The sequence below is a fragment of the Meleagris gallopavo genome, chromosome 11 (genome assembly GCF_905368555.1).
Source record: "Meleagris gallopavo chromosome 11, MGAL_WU_HG_1.1, whole genome shotgun sequence".
In the NCBI taxonomy this organism is placed as follows: Eukaryota; Metazoa; Chordata; class Aves; order Galliformes; family Phasianidae; genus Meleagris; species Meleagris gallopavo.
The window spans coordinates 1421422-1442213 of NC_139414.1; the positions used below are offsets into that span (position 1 = coordinate 1421422).

General features: G+C 43.9%; 1 long non-coding RNA gene across 1 annotated transcript in view; it reads right to left on the reverse strand.

Moving 5' to 3' along the window:
- Positions 1-19177, reverse strand: part of LOC104912620 (uncharacterized) — a 237174-nt gene extending 217997 nt beyond the window's left edge. The window contains exons 1-3 of the long non-coding RNA XR_014885426.1: positions 15557-19177; positions 3734-3954; positions 1586-2487 (exon numbers count right to left, since the gene is read on the reverse strand). This is a non-coding gene — a long non-coding RNA (uncharacterized LOC104912620). The remainder of the gene's footprint in view (positions 1-1585; positions 2488-3733; positions 3955-15556) is intronic.
- Positions 19178-20792: the final 1615 nt, after the last annotated feature.

Consider the following 20792-nt stretch of genomic DNA (forward strand, 5'->3'; position numbering starts at 1 on the left):
ATCTCTGTTACCTCTGCCAACTGCAGACAGAATCCAGGGAAGGGAAGCACCTATAGCAAGGTCTTGGAAGACTTCTGGTCTCAGATTTAAGTTGCTCACCTTTTTGATTAATTTTTCATCTGATAGGTGTCCACTAATAACAGAAAAAAAAAAAAAAAAAAAAGGACAAATTATAATGCCTAACTTTCATGAAATAATTACTGCAGGAGAAAATTAATTGATGGTAATTTCCAAACCTCAGCTTAATCTTTCTTCTCTACCACTCCTCAGTGCATCACTGCACTATGTGATGTTCACAGAGTGTTACACAATTAAAAATTGCAGCAGCTTAAAGAAATGCAATTCTTGCAAAGCCAGAGGAACGACTCCTATTTAAGCTAAAGCAGCTGTGCTTAACAACACATCTACAACAAAAACAGTGGGATGTGAGGGCACCCCTCCCTTTTTCATAAGCCATCAAAAGAAAACAATCACCACTGGAAATTCTGAGCCATATAACCAGGCATCGATGCATTCTGCATGGATTCACTAACCTCTGTGCTTCACGCAGTAGAGCAATTGCTCAAGTAGCACAGTCTAGAGTGCATGAGTTAGATCTCTATCATCCAGCCAATGCAAATAGTACAGCATTCAGCCAATGCTGAGTATTTCTACTTCTCTAAATAGGTGGGAAGCGATGCTGAGCCTCCCTCTTGTTAAAATACACAAGCTACTAGGAGGGCAATGTACATAAAGGATAGCAATGCACTGGCATTCCTAGAATACTGGGGGAAAAATGCAGCTCCAAGATCCTTAACAGCTTCTGTATTGCCCAGGGTTGTAGAAAACAGATCAGACTAACTGAGTCTATGAAATGCACTCGGTAGTTCTGATTACTGGACACCTCTGAAAAAGACTTGTCCCAACTCCAGCTGAGTTTCTACAAAAGAAAAGGCTTTTCTTCCTGTAACAACATAATGACATAACACAATGATACAATGTGAGAAAGGAAGAGCATTTGAGAGAGATGACAGCAATTGAACGTGAACACAGTGACACACCCTCCTCCACCACTTTGACCTATATAATCTCAATTTATTTTGTATCTGTCAGCTGTATTTTCATCTGTCTGGACGAGTTTCCCAAGCAAAATGGAGTAAAAAGGACATACTGTGTCTGTAAATTAGCAAGAGGTTGTATCTGTGAAGCTATAAAAGAATTTCCTTTGGTGCAAGATAAATGCTTATTGCTTCCATTCTCCTTGCAATCTTCTCTTGCAGTCTCCCAGAGTTGCGTTCCTGGTGACCATACTGCCTACTTGTTTGTGAACATGTGTAAAGAATGAACAAGAAAGACTACAGGAAGAGAGAATGGGGATTGAGGATGAGTTATGGTCAAAATACAGTTTTTATAAACTAAACATTTCACTTTCGAGACAGAAAAGGGCCAGGGAGTTTGCTCACTTTCATTATCCAGAAGGCAAACAGAAAGCAAACAGAAAACAGAAAACGATCACAAGCAGAATAGCCTCTTGCACAGTGTGGGGTGAAAATATAAGTATTCCCAAAACCAGCACTAGGAAGATGGCTCATCAACATTTACTCACGTGGAAACATTCATTTTGACAATCAACAGTGCTCTTTAGAGAGTTCCATGGATTCTTCTTTCTGCACAAAGGTTCCCCAGCAACGAACCACGCCAAACAAATCCACACTGAGCAGAGATGGACCACAAATCTTTGTTCTCTCAAGTCTAGTGCAATCACCATTCCACCCTATGTTCCCACAAGTGCAATTGAGATTTGTTGCATTTGTTAAGCTGATTATCCACAGGTGCGTCTACAGTGTCACCTGCTTTCTGTAGAAACGATCAGGTGGAGGAGAGGTTTTGCCTGAACATGCTGGTAGAGATGGCATGGAGTGTTGAAGGTGTAGGGGATTCCACAGCTGCAAAGGGAGACGCTGAACAGGCATTACCAGCATTCCACAGGGATGAGTGACCCAAGTAATCGGTAAAGAGTAGGTTCTAAAGATCAGAATATGGTATCAAGCCAGTCAAGTGTCTGGTCAACTTGCCTAGTCCCCATATTTGGAGCACTGCTCAGAGGTCTAACACATCACTCCTGCATGCTGAGTGAGAGAATGTCTTGAACTGACCATGGTGGGTTCAGGGTTATTCAGAACTGAACTTTTGTCTCCATGCCCATGAATTATATAGTCAACAGGAAAGGCCAAGAGTATCCTGGGCTGCATCAAAAGAGAGATGGACAGCAGGGCAGGGCAGATTGTCTCCATCTGCTCTGCCCTTGTGAGGCTCCACCTAGAGTACTGTGTCCAGGCCTGGGACCTCCAGCACAAGGCCATGGAGCTGTTGGAGTGGGCCCAGAGGAGGCCATGAAGATGCTCAGAGGGATGGAGCACTCCTCTGTGAAAACAGATTGCAGGAGATGGGCTCGTTCAGCCTGGAGAAGAGATGGATCCAGGGAGACCTCACTATCGCCTTCTGGACCTAAAAAGAAGTTATAAAAAGGAGGAAAATCAGCTTTTTACACAGTTGTAGTTGTAGGACAGGGGGGAATGATTTTAAACTTAAAGAAAGGAAATTAAGGTTAGACATTAGATAGAAGTTCTTTACTCAGAGGGTGGTGAGGCACTAGGCTCAGAGAAGCTGCAGATGCCCCATTCCTGAAGGCATTCAAGGCTGGGACCCTTGACAGCCTGATCTAGTGGTTGGGAACCCTGCCTGTGGCAGATGGGAAGGAACTAGATGGTCTTTAAAGTCTCTTCCAATCAAAGCCATTATATGATTACATGATTCTATGGTCTCAAGAGTAACGTCTGAACAAAAACAGTAGGGAGAGGAAAGCGGAGTTAATACATAAGCCTACCAAATCCTATAAAACAAGTCTGACTGAAATCCACATAGCTTTCAATGAATCGGAACATTCAATTGAGCTTGGTCTGAAATATAAGAAACGCATATGCCTCTTTCTAAATTTTGCACAAGGGAAACAATATCTAATTTTTATTTCACAGAATTTTATATCTAATATGAAAAATTTAATTGGTTTTAACTTTTCAATACAGTCAGTTTGAATTTGGGTTCTCATTTACTACCATTCAGAGTCCAAAAATAATTGTTTACATGAATGAGATAGAGGAAGTTTTGTGAAGAACTAAAGCTTGTGAGCAGCTTTACAAAAGCACAGTATGTCACTGCAATTGTTTCTGTATTCTGCTGTCACAAGCCCTGCTGGACCAAGGTGGGCATGAAGTGTACAATTCTGTCAGATATACAGTCCAAGTTCAACAGTTCCAGAAATACACTGACAAATCCAGAATGTGTAGGCACACTCAAGTTAAACAGGCTCCAATGTTTTAGAATTTAAATGAGAATAAATTATATTCTGCTGGCAGGGATCTGGGTAGGGAGATAGGTGGTAGATTAGAAAACTGAAATTCCCAGTGCTTCAATATTCAGTGCTATTGGAATCAATGATCTCCCAAAAAGATTCCACACAACACATGCAACAAATTTAAACTACAAATCTGTACTGGTTTCATTTAAAATAAATATCTTGGGGTAGTAAAGCACTTGACAGAATTTGTTTCATTAAGGTTTCCCTAAACTTTACAGAGGAGGCACAGTAATTTTATTTCCAAATGAGTCAAAAGAGCTTTTGATCTGGTAGAGGCACTTAATTACAATCAGAAGGGCAAGAAACTAAAATATATGAATTGCCAGGCACGCTTACATATCGTTTCTGGGCAACTACCCTACTTCAAGGGTCAGCTCAAGTTGCTCCCACAAAAGCTAACTTCCTCTGAAGGGCTATTTGTCACAGGCCCTTGATTCTTAATCGCCTCCTCAGGACCAGGGCTGCGCTGCTCCTGTGATGGCTGGGAAGATTTGCAGCCCCTCCTGCGGAAGTCCCTTCCTAGCTTGCTCCGTTCCAGTTGGTGCACTGAACACTTCCTGAAAAGCAAAGATATTTAACAGTGATTCAGGTGGTGGTGAAGAGTTCTGTTAAGCGTAAATCAAACAAATGAACAACTCCTGCTCTCTTGTTTGATGTGACGTTACTGAACCCTGGGACATCTCACAGAAACGCTCGGGGTCATCCTCTGCAAATGTGAACTAGAGGCACCAAAACTGCTGTACTGCACACTACATATCATACAGACACAATAAGGCTCGTGCTCCCCTCCCACATGCAGTCAAGGCAATTACCCCCTCCCTATTCCAGCCAGATTAATTCCCTATCGCACCACACCTCCATAGTAACCTCAGCAACTGCACATTTGAAGAGTAACTAAGCAGCCGTTGGACAGGGATTCTGGACATGATTTAGGACACGGCAGAGAAGAAATTCACAGCAGGGATTGGGTTGCTGGAAGCTGAACACTTAACACTGCAACAGGTACCTTTATGGAGTTCCTAAAAGCACACTCATAATTCGACAGAGCCAAAGCGATCGTACACCACAAACAAGAGTGCATTTTTAGGGCAAAAGGAACCAGACTTTTTGTTAACACCTCCATACTTTTAAAAGTTCGTATTTTGACATGTTTTGTAACAGTTAAGAGCAATCTGAGCCACACAGTCCCTTGCACCTGGTCCAACAGTACAGCAAGGCCCAGTCTGTTCACGAGCAGCAGAAAGCTTGGGAAGGGAGCAGCAGCACTCATGAGGGCATTCAGGACAGCCTGGGCCTCACTGCACAAACACAGCACAGGGATAAACCTGCATCACCTCAGTGTAACACTCTGTTCTGCTTCACTTTTCCAGCCTTAGCAATGTGCTGTATGTTTTAATTGCAGTATTTGTGCTTCAAGCCCACACACAGCACCTAAATCTCAGTTCTACAGTGTTTGCCTGATTGCCTCTCAGCAGAGTTCAAGGGAAAAAAAAAAAAAAAAAAAAAGGAAAAAAAAAATGGAACTATCAACCAGCTGCCTGCTTGTTTCAGAAATGAGAAAACATCTATCAAGTCTTGGCACAAACAGTTCTTATTTCTGTTTTATCTATTTATTCTCCTAAAAGCATCGCTGAAACAATTCACAAGACTCGTAATCCACAAGAAAAACAATCTAAACCCACATCTGCAGGAAAGTACTAATTTATAGAAAACAGTAATTTACCTGAAACACAGTTAGGAAAACACTTCTGCAAATTAATGCCACAAAACTGTGCCCCAAAAGAACTGACGAACACATTCAATTGTCTGTGCTTTCCAGGCACAGGAGCACGGGTACTGAAGGAGAACACAGGTACAAGGCAGCACGAGGCCTTCCCAGAGAGCTATTCCTCAGCAGCAAACCCCAAACCCTTGAGCAGATGTGCTTCCTAAGCACCCCAACACCAAAAACTTCCTTCCTAAGAGTGAGCAGAAGCGGACCTCCAGCTCCAGACTACAGGAACTCTTAAATCCCAGTGCCCCAGCTGGATGCCTGTTTCCCTTTTTCCATTTTTCAGGCACTGCGCTTCTGGTACATAGTGGGGCTTGCCTGTGCCAGCTCAGCACCACTTGGTGCCCTGCACAGCTCACAGACACATCTCCCCCAGACACTGGCTTGTTTCTTCATTTGTCTCCATTCAGATCTCTTGTAACCAAGTACTCCCCTCCCATGCACACACAGAACTTTTTGCATGTTATGCTTCCTATGGGAACTTCCTTTGTACTCATGGAGCCCCATCTGGAGTAGTGCTCCCAGCCCTGGGATGCGGTGAGAATCCTTCTTTGTTTTTTGGCTCAAAGCTTGCTGCCTGAGGTATTTCTTGTGATAAGACTGACTTATCTAGAAGAGGAGTGATGGGTGTTGCCATGTGGCAATCAACATCACCGTGTGGCTGTTTGCCTTCGGAAGATAGTGCTCAAGGACAGTTTACTGGCGGAAGATCTAGCCTGTGACCAAATAACTCCTGTTTGCTATGGGAGACTGGGGGGTAATACCATTGTATCCTGTGAAGGCAAGATACAAGTGGGCATCTCCCTGCTCCCTCTTATCTACTGGCAAGGCCAGGAAGATAGGAGCAAAGGAGTTCCCTGCGGAGATCCCAGAGCCAGAAGCTGCCACTCCAAAGATAGCTGTGTATAATCAATGGATACACAGATAGTATATGGTCAATGGATATACAGATGGTACGTGTGTGTGTGTACGTGTGTGTGTGTACGTGTGTGTGTGTACGTGTGTGTGTGTACGTGTGTGTGTGTACGTGTGTGTGTGTACGTGTGTGTGTGTGTACGTGTGTGTGTGTGTACGTGTGTGTGTGTGTACGTGTGTGTGTGTACGTGTGTCCAGGAGAGCTTGGCTAATGTAATTTATATTGGAGTAATGAGAGAAAGTCACTCACCCTGTCCTGGGCTCGCGAGATGAACTCTGATGGAGCAGATCTCCAGAGAGATCCTTCCCTGCTCTCAGTCAGCTCTTAAATGGGTCTAGGAGAGGTGCAGCCAGGCTCCACCCCTTTCTGCAGCACAGGTGATTTGCCTTCACCTGTGCTCCCACGGCTGACTCATTGCTCGCCTCAGGTGATCAATCAGAGGTTCAGGGTGTGATTCAGCAGCCCTATACAAGCTGACTTGACCACTTTGAAAGCATTGAAAAGGGGCCATCATCGCCATAGTCGTGGTGGCCGGCGTCGTCGTTGTCAACAGAACAACAATGCCTGACAACCCACCGCTCCTGAAGATCAATGACTGAACTATGAACCACGCTGGATCCATGGTGATGACTATCTTCCTCTTGCTGCCTACAAAGACTCCTTGCTTCTTCTTTTCTATCGCCCTCCTTCCCTTCCCCATTACCCTAATTCATAATAATGTCCGTCCTCCCTTTCCCCATCTCCCTAATTAAGATTTATAATAAACTGGTTGGACCAACATTTGAACTGTTGTTTCTTAATCTCACGCCAGGTATATAATATTAAAAGAACCTCATCTCCCTCCTATAAATCAGAGCGAGACAGATGCAAAGCTGTTGGAGCAGACCCGGAGGAGGCCAAGAAGGTGCTCAGAGGGCTGGAGTGCCTCTGCTTTGGAGACAGGCTGAGGAAGCTGGGCTTGTTCAGCCTGCAGAAGAGGTGGATCCAAGGAGACCGCATTGTGGCCTAATGAGAGCGTATGAACAGAAGGGAAATTGACTGTTTACATGGGCTGATAGTGATAGGAAAAGTGGGAATGGTTTTAAACTAAAAGAAGGGAGATTTAGGTTAGATGTTAGATGGAAATTCTTAGAGAGCAGTGAGGCCTTGGCACTGCTGCCCAGAGCGGTGTGGGTGCCCCATCCCCAGGCTGGATGGCACCCTTGGCAGCCTGAGCCAGTGTCTGATTTAGCAGGTGGCAACCCTGCCTGTGGCAGCAGGTAGGAACTAGATGAGAGTTTCTTTGAGATCCTTTCCAACCCAAACCATTCAGTGATTCGATGATTCTTCCCTTCCATTTTGCAGAAATATATTGGAGATGAGACACTTGAGCCCCTCAGCCTCTCACTCAAAGCCTGGAGAGCCCAGTGCCAGTAAGAACAGGAAACGGAAGACCTCACAGATGGTCAGAAGCATCATAATGTGCTCTCTTTCTCTGCACTGTACTCATGGGCTGCTACAGACACTCACATCTTCAACAGGAACACAAGTGAACACGCCACTGGAGGAACCAGCCTGAGATGGAGCCCCACGACAAGTGAATCATAGAATCACAATGGCCTGAGTTCAAAAGAACCACAATGATCATCAAGTTGCAAATCCCCTGCTATGTGCAGGGTTGCCAACCCCTAGACCAGGCTGCTCAGAGCCACATCCAACCTGGCCTTGAAGTGGTCAGCTCAGCTGCTCTACAGAGGACCCTGTTGTTCCAGGCCTTTGGCAACAAACGCCAGATGTGCTGAGGGCACGGGGCAGGCACGTGCTTCAACATCACCCCCCTTGCTCCAGCCTCACAGCTGTTGATAGCACACAGGTCTTCCTCCCTTTGCCAGCCTGGCATTGCCCAGAGGACAAGCAGTCATGGGGTGATGTTGTAGTGGAACAGTTTTTGCAGATACATGTGGTCTGGAATGGTGAGCAAAATGTGTGGAACAAAAAAGGAATCAGGTTTGACAAAACTCAGGTACACCATCAGTTGCATAGCCAACAGATATAAAATTCCATGTTTTCTTCAGCTTATTCATGAAATACTACACTGCCTGCCTGCCTTCTCTTGCCCGTTGCTTTTCGCCTTGTATCCATGTCAGTTTAGCATTAGCAAGGATGCCAGCTGAGTATTGTTTCAAATACAGCAAACAGTTCATAGAAGCATTCATGGTCAACAGAACTTATTACCATCTGACAGCCTGACACAGCAAACAGCCAACACAGACCCCCAAAGTTATTTTGGGTCAAAGACTCCATGCAACAGTCACTGGTACTGGGGCAGTGCAGAGCATCCCTTCAGCCTGATATTGCAAGCAGGGCTGTAAGAAGGCACCAAGTGCAGAGGTCCTGCAAAGAGCACACAACAGCAAGCACAGCAAGTGTTAACTAGCTTAACGATTTCTTTCTCTTTTCTAATTAACAGATCGTAACTTGCTTTACATTCTTCAGCTGGAAGCTTTAAGGTTTTGGCTGTGAAGTACTTTTTAAAGCACCAAATAATACAAACATAAAAACAATCTTTAAATAATCTTCTAATGCTGAATTAAAATCTCTGTATTGTAACAGGAAGTTAGACTACATAAACAAAAACAGAGCAATTAGGCAATTTAAACAATGAGCAGATAAAGACAGAAGCATCCAGGCTTAAGTATGAGAACTCTTTCCCCCATCTCTTTATAAAGACCACTCAGGCTATTTCACACATCAATTTCCATCTATTCATACAAAAAATAATGCACAAACAGAAGAAACAGTTGTGGATAAGAAACCTGAGGTGGACTTTTCCCTTGCAGGCTGCCATCTATATTTTTCTTACCAGCTGATGCCAGCATCAATTTCAGACCTTTGTCTCTAGAAATCCCTCTACCTACCAATGCTTTGCTTCACTACATTTCCATTCTTCAAGAATTCAGAGTTCTTCTTAAAATATTCCTAGACATCATGCTCTTTCCTAGTATCCAAACCAGCATGGCAGATACTCTTTCATCACTGTAAGGGAGGCAGTTCTTGGTTCCTTCTCTATTCTTCTGATTGCTGCCATTACCCATTCACTATGCAGCAATAGTGCTTCCAATATTTCCCTGTCCCAAATGTACACTGCTGACACCTTTGCTCATTAGGTGCAACATGCACTCACTGAGCCACAAACCATCATTATGAACTTAGCTTTCCCCATCGTGGGCAGCAGGACTCTGCTCACCTCTGTCATTAAGCAGCAGCACATTAAAAATGACAATAAGAATAAGCAGTAGGACATGCCCTATTGTTTTCAGCCATCTCTCGTAATGCTCTCCTCTTCATTTTTTTGTGATCATCTCTTCCTCAATTATATTCAATATAATTATAGTCACCCTCTTACTGTCAAACCCTTAAATTGCAGCCTACAATTTCTATGGAGAAAATGACAACTCCTATAGGAAAAGGAAGATATTTGACTTCCTAAGCTACAGGCAGGCATTGCTTGGAAGTCTGGTATAGTGCACAATGTGCAACCAGAACCAATGAACTGAGGTCACTGTTTGTGTCAGCAAGCCCCTCTGAACACAGGAGTTCATTTTTACTCAGCACTTAATTTCTCCTAAAAGCTTCTTTTCACACCTTTGATCGCAGGGGGCTGGTGTTTCCTCCTGCCCCTTCTTCCTTTCTGGCACATTCAATCTCTGCTGTTGTCCATCATTAGCAATCCTTTTGGGAAGGAGTTCCTACACCCAAAATTTCAAATTAATCTGAAGAGATGTAACTCAGCAGATGAATTGGAGCAGCCAGGCTCTTGGCTCCAGCCCCGCTCAGACCTGGACTGGAGCTCAGTGACATTGCACTCAAAGCAGGCTTCATCAGGAGTTGGCTGCAGGACCCTACATACCCTCTTCAGTGTTCCAGTCCCAGATAAAACCTAGGTGCAGTCACTCCAACTGTTTCCACCAGGGAAGAAATCCACACCAGAGGCACTGCAGAGGTAACTGCATTCCCATCTCCCATCTCCTTCTGCTCTCCTCTGAAGGGTCCTTCCTAGCAAGCAACTCCTGCACCCCTCCCCAGTGACCCCCCAGGCTCCACAGAAAGGACACTCAGAAATATCTAATGCAGCCATCCCCATTTTGAAAGCTGACCACTGTAGACAAGTTTCCAGCAAGACATTTCTCTACAAAACTGCAGCCCATGTCTTTGCTTGCTCTGCTCACGCAAGTGCCATAAGATAATCATCACCTACCACAAACTGCTCAAATTAGTCATAAGGCAGCTACATTATAATGGCTAATTGGCCTGATAAGCTATTCTCAGTTGAGACCATTACCTGAATAATCTTTGCTTGTTCTTGGCTGTTTGTGATTTTGCACTGCACCAGCACATCAGTTCCCCAAAATACTTTTTTGTTCTTGCTGATTTTGTATTCCAAAAGCATCCAGAGCAGTTCACATTAATAGAATCTGCAGATTTTCTGATTTCCTCAACTTTTCAGGAGCTGGCTCACATTCAGTATAGTTTAGCTGCACTGACCTTGTTTAGCTCAAAACAGGCCTCAGCTCCTAGCTTGTACTTCACACTAAAATAACTGAATTCTGCTAGCAAAGGAAAATTATTCTTTTTTATCTCAGATCTGAGATGTATCCTGCGATCAGCAACATGCCTGAAAATAAATAGCAATGGAAGGAATATAAGGCTTTAGTGCAACATCCAGTATTCGTTTTATCTCCAGTCACAGAGCTATTTCAGGCACATCGGTATATGGAAACATCAGGGTGTGTCCAGAGCCATCACTCAGGCCTAGAACTGTGAATGATGAGAATAAGAAGCCCAAACACCTGGCTGCAGAGACTGAATGAGATATCCTTGGGTCAGATGGGACCGTAGCCAGCAGTGACACGGCGCCCTGTTGCTGCCCCGCTGTGCATCATGCCAGGCACTGTGGTGTGGCCACAGGAGATAGCAGCCAGCTTCTTCCTCCTACCACTAAATTCACCCCTGCTCCAGCACACAAATGCTTCTCTCGAGCAAAGCAACAGGATATGGCATCCCTGTCTGTGGCACAGTTGAGTGCAATACAGAAGTCTCTTTCATTGCTGCATGTACTTATGAGAAGCTTGAAGGGATGCTCTTGATTTCTCACACAGCTTTCATGAAAAAGTGTCAGGTGAGGTTTCCTGAAGAATTAATGGCACTTCACAGCTTGCAGGAGTGCATTTCTGCACTGAAGTGACAATGGAGAAGGACAGAGAGCTACAGTGAGCTCTGAGCCCAGCTCTGCTGTAAGCAGCATGACCATAGCACTGCTTGTAGCTACTGCTGCTGCAACTCATGAACTGAGTGCCTGGTAGGAGCACAGATCCATCTGAGCACACAAACACAGACACCTGTGGCTTGATCTTCCAAAATGTTCTGTAGCCAGAACTTCTCTTAAAGCCAAGTAAAGGAGCTCAGTGCTTCAGAAGGAAAGCTGGATGGCTGACATGCGAATGAGCAAGCATTCACAACGAGGTCACTCATCCCCCAGCACCTATCAGTCTCCTTCCAAAGCCACACAACCAGAAGCCCTGTTCCTCATCCAGCTCAGAGTCTAGATACTGCAATTCCTTGACCTGCAGGGGAAATGCCTGACCACCTGGGAGGAACAGCCACAACTACATCTCTCCCATTTTAAGGTAGAATAAATCCCGCCTTCCTGCCACGCTGCCATAGGCAATCTCCTTTATAAACGTCCATCACCTCCTTTTCCTTGATGCCTGCATAAGATTTCAGGGTGAGGCCCTCACTGCTCTGCATATTAAATTCCTAACAGCAAAGTCCTGGCACCTGTGGGGTTCTGACTCTAATGCAGGGCAAACAAACACTTCTCTTCTGGGCTGATACAGACCCCACCGATGCATTCAACAGCCTAGAAGAAAGAGTAATATAAAGCCAGGAGACTGTTATTCCTAACAAAAAGAGCTAACTTTTCTACAGAGATATTTCCAAAGATGTCAGGCAGCGCTTCCAGGGAAGAAGGCACTGATCAGTGGAAATGACCAAAAAATAGGAAAAGAAAAAATAGGCACTGAAAGGACAGAAAAGAAAAAGGCATACACATAGAGCATGGATCAGCAACATGGCCATAGGAAAAGCCAAAGCTGACAGCTTTTAAGTGAGCTTTCTTGTGTCCTGCTGCCTTCAGGGACACGGGTCTTTGTAAATTCTGTATAAATACATAGGACTGCATCAAAGTCACCCTTAACTTACCAATTTTTCATTTTAAGTGGAACAAATGACAGAAGACATCCCTCCCCAGACCTTTTTATTAGCTTCTGGGGTCAAGGAGGCCATAAGAATGATTACAGCCTCTGCAAGGAGATGATACCTTGAGCTAAAAACATCATTTGAATAAGATTGAAGTGGCAATGCTATTCTGGTAGCAGCTAGATGTATAACAGAACCTGATTCCCCCCCACCCCCCTTAGACATAGGGGGTTTCCTCCTCTTTCACTGTTAGCAGATTGATGTGTGTTCTGGTCCAGCATTTATAATGCAGATATTGCTCACTGATTTGTTCAGGATTTAAATTGTCAAGGACAGCACTTTCTTTAATCTCATCTATAATACCTAACAGAGCGAGTACCATGATACTAACAGCATCCTAACTAGCAGGATGATTGCAAGATTTTGTTACAATAACGTTTGCCTTTTATCACCAAACATTGCCTGGAGGCACACTGCTTCAGTTTTTCTGGGGAGAGGATAAAAAGGCACAAAGGGAAACGGGGGTCAGAGAGAAGTGACCTGCACTACACTGCTGAGTAGATCGGTGGCCAGCCTAGGACGGAGCGGGCTGAATGAAGGAACAGATACAAATAACAACCAATTACCAAATAACTCTCAAATCTCCATATTTAGCCCTGTTCATGGCATCTAGGGACAAGATTAGGGCAGCTCATTGCCCGTGGCCCCTGTATGGTCCCCTACCTGCTCCAGAGGTCACCCCAAACCACAGGAACAATACCTTTGTCCCCAGCCCTGCCCTATTTCTGTTGCCTCCATCACTGTCCAACAGTTACTGCATGGGAAGCACCTGAAATAACAAGACCTCAGCTTCAGTTAAGTGAGTAACGCAACCGATACGCTTCATTAAAAACACTAAGTCCCACTGAGCCAGGAGTCATCATACTCTGAAGTAGCACATCAATGCTGAAGATAACTTCAGTTATAAAAGAGCCATATAAGAGAAATGCTCATCTCGGGCTGAGCTATCCTCTTACATTCATGCTGCCTTCAGGTGGAGAATCAATCCTGGTTGCAACAAAACCCTCTGCACTTAATTTGGTTGGTATGTCTATAGAAGAGGATGCAAAACTGGGATCAGAACCTGTCTCCTACATTTTTTTAAAAGAAAAAAATACTTAAGAATTGAGAGCCAAAAGCCTTTCCTTAGAATTTATACAGCTTAGATACTTATGAAATCAAGAGAATGTGAGTAGAACTGCAAGAAGCTTTCCTTTTACCAAAACCTTCGTAACTCACACAAACCTCTCTCCCCAGAAAGTACTCTTTTTTCCCAAACTCTGAAGGAGAAGCTGTGCTGTGCTCAGCTGAGGCCAGGCACTTCTGATGGGTGGGGAGGGCAGTGAGAGAGCAGGGACAGCTCATTTCACAGAACCAGGATGCAAATGAATATTGCTGCATAAAAGACAGCATGGTGTGCATGTACCTGAGAATCAAAAAAAAACCAACATCACAGAGAACTGCAGACATGGGATTAAATGAAAGCAGCCATAGGGAAAACCATACCTTATTAACACCGGTTTAACTCAAAGCTTACCAACTGTGCCAGTAAAATCAAATTTCTGGCTGTGTTCTCTGCTCAGAGTGAGACTCCAGGTACTCCTGGTGCTTTCTGACTTCCCTCACCCCGTTGCCCAAGGTAATGAATTCCTCAGTGATAAAAGTATTAAGGCCCTTCACTCACTCTCACCCAAGGGAAGCATTTCGTTCCGTAAAAACCATGCACAGTGAAAAAAGGCTGATTCATCTGCAATGCAGCTAACCCTTAATTGCTTACTTGCACTGTCAAGCACTTTGTGCTTACAGTGCCAACTTGCCGTTTGCTGTTTTGGCTAATTACACCACTTTCAAAGGCAAAACTGCTCTTACAAAGCTCTGAATGATGGGTAGGAGGCACTGTATCAGTCTCCCGCACACTTTGTATTACACATCACTAGCCTCCACATTCAGAGATGCCTAAGGAAATTATATCTGCCCAAGGCAAGGCTGGGTCTGGCCCCAGACCACAACCAGCTTTCAGTGGAGACGAATCTTGCCATCTTTGCTTTCTGCCTGATGTTGTACACGTCCAAGTGAAAACTAGCCAGGAACAAGATCAACTGGCAGGACTGAAAAGTGCGTGTATTCAAACCGTCCAATGTTATTAAACATATGGATAAAGCCATTCAAAATCAGGATCAAATGCCCCACTAGCAGAAAGGCCGTTCACAGGTGACTGGGGAGAATCTCCATTGTGACTCAAGAATTGCATGGCTTCAAAGTGTCTCGTTGGAGATTTTCTGTTCTGCTCAATCAATGTGTGTCAGCATGGTAGCCAAAGAAAAACTCAACGCACAAAGAATTAAGGTACAATTTTCCTTGATATCTACAAGAGAAAAGGGAAAATGCCTGAAGGTGAGAATGGCTTGCCCTTGGTTTTACAGCTTATGAGCAGTCAGCACAGGTGTTGATACTCAAAACTGGGTTTCATGTAAAGCACAGGGTGTAATTAAGCCACCAAAAAGCTGAAGAGCACCCAGGGTTTAATTACCACCATATCAGATTTTTAAATGCTGATGAGAGCAAGTGTCAAACAAAGCATGCAGTAAGAGCACACTTTGGGGACTGTCTGTTGATGAGGTTGATGAGCGCCCAGCAAACTAGATACAAGAGAGTATTACTGAGGCTTAATATATTAAAAACAAACAGAAAAACATAGTACCACTAACACGCACGGATCCCAAACAACTTAATACAAAGAATAAAATTTGTGGAGTTCTGTGAAAATGCAATACAAGAGCACACAGTATAAGAATCTGAGAACAAATATCATTTGGACTAAGCATAACCCAAATTCCTTTCATTTCAAGGACAAGACTGGCCAGACAGCTTTTAACAAACACTCTCCCAATCTCATTAGCAGTTGCATTCAGCTACACCTAGATCATCTAATTGGATTCCATCCAGCCCAGCTCGTTCTGGACAACTCAGGAACTGTTTTTGCTTGTAATGGGTCAGCAAAGCCAACAAAGCTCATTGCTGCTCCCAATTTTCCCTCCTGTGGAGATGCCTTAGTTTTGCCCCAAGAAGCGCTGATATAAGTACTTGTGGATGAAATGCTCTTCTTTAGCACCTGCGTACAGTTTTCTGTCAGAATGTACTATTCCCTCACAGAGCAGGGTAAGAATCATTTTGTTGCTAGAGCTGTACTCCTTACCTCCTGGGCTACAAGCATTCCAACAAAGTTGTCTTCTGTAGCCATAACAGCAAATTCGATTCCTAATGGGCAATGTTTTCCTTCCCCATAAGGCCAAGGTCCAGCAATTGGTCCTGTCACAGTGTTCAGGGAATCCTTTCTCTCCTGCAAGGAAACTACCTGTTTGTTTTCATTTCCCCTGAACCTTGGGAAGAGACGACGACTTAAACTTCAAACTTCTGACTAATGTTATTTCCTTCAATGGTGGGAAAAAAAAAATAGGAAAAAAACAACAAATCAACAATAAAGGACAGGCTTTATCAATTATTTACAAACTATTCACACATTAAAAATTCAAGGAGATGCAATACATTTCTTGCCCCAATGGAATAACCCATTATGAAAGCAGCAGAGCTGTAAATCAAATCTCTACCTGCTCCATGAAGTGATTTAATTGGGGGGTATTTTTTTGAGTCACTTAAAATTATGGCCAAGTATTACTAATATATGATCTCAGCTGCCATAGGTTAATAGTAACGGGAGGTTATCAAAGGCTGAATTGTATATTCTCAGCATCTGTTCACACGAGGTTTTATGCTTGCATCTCTTATACCCAGAGAGAGATGTGTGCGTGCTCTGTTTACATAATGCAGCATCTGTATAGGACTGGGACCAAATCTAGGTCAGAGAGGAGCAGCTCACTCAAATGATTGTCAGTTCCATTACATCACTTACCTCTCCCCAGGGAACAGCAGAAGCATCCAATATTAAACCTGCAAGTATTGACCAAGGCCGTGATTGCTTACCTGTCAATGGCAGACATATGATGGAACAGCTGCGAGCACCAGAAGTTCCCAGACCAGAACCTTGTTTAGGGGGGCTCAGGATCTTTCTGAGATTGAATTGTGAGTAAGAGAGGTCGTAAGGCAGATAGAGAAAGGAACACCAACAAATCATCAGACAAGAGGATATTAGTGCAGGAGTTCTGGAAGAACCGAAGGATGAAATGGCTCAGCCCCAGCTGTGATATTCTGCCTCTTGAATCACCCTGGTGCTGGAAGCAGTGATGTGATATCCAGAGAACCCAGGGAACTGTAGACTCCCAATGACTCCCCAAGGCAAATAAATAGAAATTACAGTAAAGAAATCGACTTGTGATAAATGAACAAATGGAACATTTGGGGAAAAAAATAAAGATAGCTTCATAAAGAACAATCAAGCTCCAAATGTACTGAAATTCCCTGAATGAGTCTGTAAGACAGGGGGAATCAGGTTCCTCCAGGATGCTGTTAAGGAAACTAAGCAGTCATCACAGAGAGAGTACACACAAATAAATACTGATCAAAATACAGAAAGAAAAAAAAGAAAGTACAGTAAGAAATGGTCTTTTGTTGCTGTTGTTGTTGTTTTAGGATGGAGATCACTTAAAAATGCAAAGGATTCATGCTGATAGCCAGGTCCTTCACGGTTTTCATAGATGTTCTGGACGTTAACTGTACTAGCTCATAGGACTTGCTGTGAACAACTGCAGACAGAGATTGAGAAGCAGACTGATTGGCTACAAAATTCAGTACAATGCACGCAAAATTGACTGCATGCAGGTTGCAGCCTCCACATGCTGGTTGGAATCCACAGATTACTTCGGCCCTCGTATAAGCTGCCTGTGAGAAGTCAGGCTGGTAGAAAAACCCAGAGCTAGAGCTACCACCTTCCCCTGAACGCCATCTTTCACAAGGAAGTGTTCTGCTGGAAAACCTCCTTGGATTCCCAGTTGCTGCTGGATCCACACACTGGACAACAGCGGTCTTCAGCACAGTATGGTAATGGATGTGGTTCCTTTCTGCCCTTAATCAGCAGTTAGGAAACTGAGAACTGAATCAGAGAACTGAGCTGGCTAGCTCAGGGCCATGCTCATGCAAGTCATGGTGGGCCTAAAGAAATCCATTTTTACAGCATATATTCTTCTTCTACCACCCCATGAGCAAAGAGTTGCATTGTTAGAGCTAGGGTAGTATGGTTAGGCTGTGGTTGGACTTGATGATCTTTAAGATCTTTTCCCACCTGCGCAATTCTATGACTCTATCGAGGATCGACTGATCCTACCTCAACTCTCCAGAAGAAAGCTCTCCTCAGCCAACTAGTTTCCATGCTACTTCTCCAGGCCAGCAAGGGGCAATTCCCTGCTCTGCTCCACAGCTGCCGCTCTCACAGCCACATTCTGCATCCCTGACCAGAATATGAGCTTGAAATATTCATCCCCACTTGTAGTCTCAATTGCAAACACGTGGTGAGTGGCTACTTTTGGTTTTAATTAGTTTCCCTCACTTTTTGGAGGTTGTTTGTGTGTTCTCAACTTGAAATGCTCTGCATCTCGTTACCTCGGAGGGTGGTCTGCATGAAGTTCTGTGCTACATTAGATCTAAGTCCTGCAAAGGACTAGGACAGATCACTTGGGAGTGTTCTCAGAAGCAGAAATTTGCTGAGCAGGGCACACCAGATATGTGTTTGATGTTGCCTTCTCCTGGAAAGCTGACGTTTTTTCCCTAACAGCTCTGTAATTGTTGTAATTAAAGCAACAGAAGTGCAAGATTTCAGGAATGAAGCTATGTTTAAGTGCTTATATTAAATTGTATCAGCTTTACCACACTAGGGATTGACTGTGCGCTCATGCAATTACAAGCTCCATTGCAAGGCTCACATAATGAGGCACAGCAGAGAATATCTTTAACCTTGTCCTTTCCCAGTTTTTGTTACTGCTGCTTTGCTGGGTCAGATTTCTATCACACCTTTAAAAAGAAAAAGCTCAAGAGCAGCTTTTTGTTTTTGTTTATTTGGATGCAAGATAGGTGTAAGAGGGAGTGCCCTACTCTGGAACACGGTATGAAGTGACTGAGCATAAGTTTCTACACATTAAGTTCTAACACCACCAGACTTCTGAAAGGGAAACCTATGCATCAGGGCTTCCAGTGCTGTAACATGTGATTTAAAGTAAATTATCCCAAATGGACTGCTTTAGAATGTCAGGCACCAGCATTTGTGCTGGCTGTCTAAATGGCGTGTTAAGGTATCTCTCAAGTCTTCTTCCTCCCCTCGCATGGAGCACAAGCCCTTTCGAGATTCAGGGCTGAAGACTCAGACTGAACTGTCTACAAGGCTTGCTACAAGCACATCATGTTGCCCAGAATGCCCTTTGCACATCCAGCCCATCTGCAGCACAGTTTGCTGCTGAGAGAGGGACAGAACATACGGCACTGACCTCAGACGTGGGCTCCAATATAGTAAGGTCATTTCTTATCAGTTTTTCATTTTTCTCTACTTTTGCCCTTTTCATTCTTGGAACACCACCATTTCTGCGCAGTTCTTCTTACACTACTTTTAAATCTTTGTTAATGGGTCACGGCAGATCAAACAAGCTTTCTGTGCCTCTGAGCTGCCAGATCTCTGTCTCCCTGTTTGCTGCCACATGAGAACACTTGAGAATCATGCCAGAGAGAAATAAACCTCTGGGGCATTTCAACATAAATATATTTTGGCAATCCTTACAGAAGACAAAGAGGTAGTAAAAAAGCTTACATTACCCTAATAGGCACAGTATGGATACCGGGCACTTGGGTAGAATCATTGAGTTATTAGCTGAGCTGAAGTTTCAAAGTAAGTGTATGCTACATTAAAAATAAATTAAAAATTAACTAAATAAATAACAAGGAAAAAAAAGCCACACAAACTACTATAGCTCATGTAAGTGCATAATAGATCTGGAGAGGCTGGGAAAAAGGAAAACCTAAAAGAGTATTTGGAAATAGCACCCTGGACTTAAGAGAAATATTTACCTTGGTTTTGAAGCCTTGGGTTTTTTTTTACTCCTTCCTGTGGAAAATTACTTAGAGTTAATATATCAGATAAAATAAATACTTAACTGAGTTCAGTTCCCAGCTCAGCTCGCTCCTTTTAGAATCCACAGTCCCACTAGTTCTGTGGTAAAGTAGAGGCAATGGAACAGGATGGAGAAGGAAACGGACCTTCTATACCCAGAGAGCATATTAAAGCTAATTACATTTAAACCACAGTGGCAACCAGGGCTGCTGTAATTAAAATAAGGTTGATTTTGCACATTAAAAAAACCTGCTCTTTATTTTCATTGCAGGAAGCCATCTACTCTGAACATCAATAACAACTTTCAGCGACCGGCCTGGCTGAGAACCAGTGCACACCCAACCTCTGCATGCACAGAGCTCTTGGCACACAGAGAGACAGAAGAAAGATGGGAGATAACATAAGGATCAGGGTCTCTAAACCAAGTATGTATCAGATGCCAGGAGCTTATTAGATGTTGCAGCATCAGATAGGTCGTTGCCTCTTAGAATGCATTGCCTGGACAGTGCTGTTGTATTCAGAAAATGCTTAAGAAAAGATGAAAGACTGTTAAAAGTGGGAGTAATCAGACAAGACAGTAAGTTCTCATTTTAAATACAGGTGAGGCATCCAGATCCGGTGTTGCTCAAACACACACCTCCACCTGGGCTCGAGAATAAAAAGGTCTGACTGCATAACTTCAGCTGTCCAGCTACCCAGGACAAATGTCAAATGTAAAATGAGCAATAATACTAAACAGCTTGCAAAGAAAAGTTCAGGCTGATTCTGAAGCATTAAAAATGAGCACCCCATAAGATGTTATGGCCTCATTTAAGACCAAGTTGGGATATTTTACAGCATCACTAAACAGCTACATCTCAGCTTGAAGGAGCGAGAGGTACTCTCCCAAGTGGCACAACACTTCAGCTGCCGAGCTGCTCTTCTGCCTTCTTTCAGCTTTCAATACGAGGTCCAGCAGCCCTACTCACTGTGTCAGGCTTTACAAACATGTCACAGAATCAACTTTGAGTGCTGGAGAGGACTTTCAAGGACGACTTCATATACAGATTCCCTTGGGAACACCAGCTCCAAAGTCCCTCTCGCTTGCATTCCAGCCAGCAGCCAGCACGCTGCCCCACTGGGTCCTGCCCAGGCTGGAGCTGGGCACTCTGCATGGGATCAAGGTGCCTCTGTATATATGCCCCAGCCTGATGAATGCCACTGCTCCTCATTTCCATACGATCAGTATCTTGCTCTATAAACGACTTTTCAACGCAGGAAAAATAGTTTCTCCCAACAGCGTGCAGCGCTGCAGATAACCAACATGAAAAATGTCAAGCAATGCAGGCGCTGAATAACAAAATAATCAGTTTTTCCACTCAGATGCTTTCTAATATTGCTAACG